Source organism: Acanthopagrus latus, chromosome 15, assembly GCF_904848185.1.
Source record: "Acanthopagrus latus isolate v.2019 chromosome 15, fAcaLat1.1, whole genome shotgun sequence".
NCBI lineage: Eukaryota > Metazoa > Chordata > Actinopteri > Spariformes > Sparidae > Acanthopagrus > Acanthopagrus latus.
In genome coordinates, this window is record NC_051053.1 from 13,552,590 (window position 1) to 13,556,198 (window position 3,609).

A 3,609-nucleotide genomic window follows, 5' to 3' on the forward strand; every position below is an offset into this window, starting at 1 on the left:
TTCTCTGAGGCTCTGCCAGTCTTAATGCGTCGAAGAGGGGTTAATTGGTTCAGCAAATTCCTTTGTTTGCGTTCTAATCCAATTAGCCTTCTATATTTCCCTTCTTGTTATATAAGTCTTGTAATGTCTTGTCCTTTTGTGTTCTCTTGCTGTGTCTTTAATAAAACACCTTGTTGACACAGTCTTTAGGAGCCAAGTATTAGTCATACATAGCAAAGGTCGTGTATCATCCCATTTTCAGACAGCTTGCCAATTCCCCCGAGGCAACATTTCAGAATTGGAAAAAGGGATGGTGCTTATTTCTCTTCTCGTCATAGATTTCCCACATAGACCGAAGACAGACAAATAGACCAATCTCTGCTGTGTGTAGCATGAGTGCCCATTAAACAGGCGTCATATGAGCCGGTGTGTGTGTGTGTGTGTGTGTGTGAGAACATGTGTATTTGCATAAGGTATACTTACATGTATACAGTGAATGCACACTTGAACAGTCAGTGAGACGTCAATGGATTCTTTCTTAAAGAACACGATTCAGCTCAGGGCAAGTTTGACACATTACACTACTGTACATTGTTCCTGTCTGATTAAGTTGGGGCTAAACCGTGGCTTTTCACACAGAAAGTCCCCTATAGGGCTGCACAACTGACCTCAGACTGACCTGCTCGCTCAGGCTTAGCCTCTAATTTATGATTAACACATCGGTCTCCTTTCTGTAGTATAATCCAGCCCAATGGTCTGGTTTTAACATCCCAGGGGATCACAGAGGAGAGATTATGACTTTCTGCTCTAAGACGGTGGATTTCAGATAGATAACCTATGGCCTTATTAAGCAATTTCTCCATCCACAGCAGAGGAAAAGTTCAGTCTGAAGCAACAGCAGGGATATATGTGTTTTTATCTCTAACCAAGCTTCTCAGAAATCATGTGGTGTTTCTTATTTGCTCACTCAAACACAGTCATCTAATTATAAACTCACAATACAGCTCCATCTTTTTCCAACGTTCCTCACTTCCACCCATGTTCCTGACCTAAATCCCCCCTGACGGAGATGTTAGCACCATGCCCAGAACAACATTTGCTTTTCCCAAACAGCCATGTAATCTGTTAATGTGTGCTGGGTACAGGTGTAGCAGTGCAAGAGCTACACCCCCTCCAACAAACTCATCAGCCTCCACCTAAACCTCTAGCCAAACCCATCGAATGCTGCTGAAGCTCCAACTTCCATCCAACACAATGCTAAAGCCTTGTCCGGTGTGATTTCTACTCCCCTGGGCTGAGATGCACATAAACACCTTTTATAATTTGGCTGAATGTCAGGGCATGGTTTTCCCAGTATGTTCCCCTGATGGCTTGGACTCCTGCCTGAACTGATGGAGTAGCTGAAGAAAAGCATCCAAAGCTTTTGGGCCGGCTACCAGGACCGTCTCACGACTGGCGAGGCCTCCCCCTCTCCTGCTCCTCAGTCCTGCTTCCTCACCTCTCTTGCTCACACATGCACAAACACACTTCCCCGAGCACAGAGATACCATTCAGCGGCGTTTGTGGGCACAGTTTGTGTGCTTTAATGGGCAAGAGGAGGCACCCGATCTCACCACTGGCAGGCCCCGCGGGCTGTGGACTCATGAAGAAATTACTGTCAAAAGCCATCAGGGCTTTAATAGCCTCTGGCCCAGCCGCAGCTTCCCCCTGGCCCTCGGAGGGGCTCTGGTCTGTGGGTAAACAGCGTGAGGACTGCACCCTGGGACCCTCTCTCACTCTCTTACTGCTTCCCCTGGTGTGGCCCAAACACCCCAGCAGTCAAGCAGCGCCGCGGGACACCGCCAGTCATTACACACAAGAAAATTAATTGCTGCAAGAGGTGTGACTTTTTAATGGACTGTGTGCAAAAGAAATACAAATGGTGTCAAGTGTTGTATAGGCACACTCACACAAAGAGCCTTTTCACCAGCTTTATCTCCCCTCAAAATAATTTCATTCTTTAAGGGGGAGCAATAGTTAGGTGTTTTGGGATATATGCATTTTTGCTAAGAAGATTGTTGGAACTCACATTTCATTAAATATAAGGCTACAGCCTTAACAGCCCCAACAGCTGTTAGCTTAGCTTAGCTTATTTTAGCTTAACACAAAGACTGGGAGCAGGGGAGTGGCTAGCCCTGGCCTTGTCCAAAGGTAACAAATTCCACCTGCCACCATCTCCCAAGTTCCCTAATTAACATGATATATATTGTTTGTTTAATTCCAACAAAATCAAAGTGCCAAAATGACAGGTTGTGCTTTTCCAGGCGTTTATGTGTGGGACTACTTCCTGGCTGGACAACCAGAGGAGACTCTAGAAGTTACTGCTCTTGGCTACTAAATAGTTCCACACATACTTGCAAAAAAACACAACTTTTATTTTTGTTGCATATTCACACTTTGTTTTATTGTACCTACTAAACAAACAGGATCTCTGAGTTATTAAGTGAGGTTTAGCTGAGCTGGTAGGCAGATATGGTTACCTTTGGACAAAGCCAGACACGCTGTTTCATCCTGTTTCCAGTCATTATACTCAGCTCAATTAAGTGGCTGCTGGCTGTCAAATTCATCCTACACACATCTTGAGCTGTGTTGCTCTTTTCATTTAAGTCTTGGAAAGAAAGCAAACAAGAGCATTTCAAAAAATGCACAGTACATTTACATTTACTTTACATTTGTCATGTTTACTCCATTACATTTATTTAACAACATTGGTAACTAGTTACTCAGAAGATTAAGATAATTTTACAAATTAGTAAAGTCGTTAAAATGAGCCGCACAGTTACCAGAGGCTACATTAAAGCAATATTATGTAGAAATTGGATTAGTGTGAGGTTTGGTATCCCCTACATTTTGTGAGTGTAACACCACTGTCTCCAATACAAAGCAGATGTTAATTGCCTCTAACTGCAGCTGCCGTTAGCTTGTTAGCTAAGTTAGCCATGCAGCTAGCAGCTGGGACCAGATATGTGTTGGTGTTTGCCTCTAGCACAGGAGCTTTAGAGCATGACGGGCTTGGGTTAGTAGGTTTGCACGCTAACTTCTCTGCAACACGATAAATAGGTGTTATATTGTAATGTCTAATGGGAATGGGAATTCATTATTACACTTTTAATGCAGGATCCGTGGAATCTGGGAACTTCTTCCACCACTGCCAAAATGTTAAAATATTTCAGAGATTGAGAGTTTAAAAACTGTTTTAAAGCAAACAACCACAACCAGAACCATTTCGCAGACTGCATGAAGTGTGAGCGATGGCCTTGCCATGTGTTTGTACATTTTGCTCATACCAGCCATCAGCACAAGCCCATACAGCTGATATTTTCCTTGTCAGTGCGTCAAATGCATAGCAACAACTGTTGATGTCGAGACTGCTGCAAAGTCACATTTGGCCGCCCTCGCTTCTTGAGACGGACACAAACAGCATGAGTCACCCCTGCTAAAACAGCCAAGAGAGCAAGATAAAATGTTACGCTTGAGATAGAGTGTCTGCACCGTCGAGGGAAAACTGAAAGGAACGTCGACGTCTTCTGTGCTCGTCCGGTTGAATTGTGCAGCTTTTCTCATTTATGTGTTCCAGCTGAATAGGGCGGC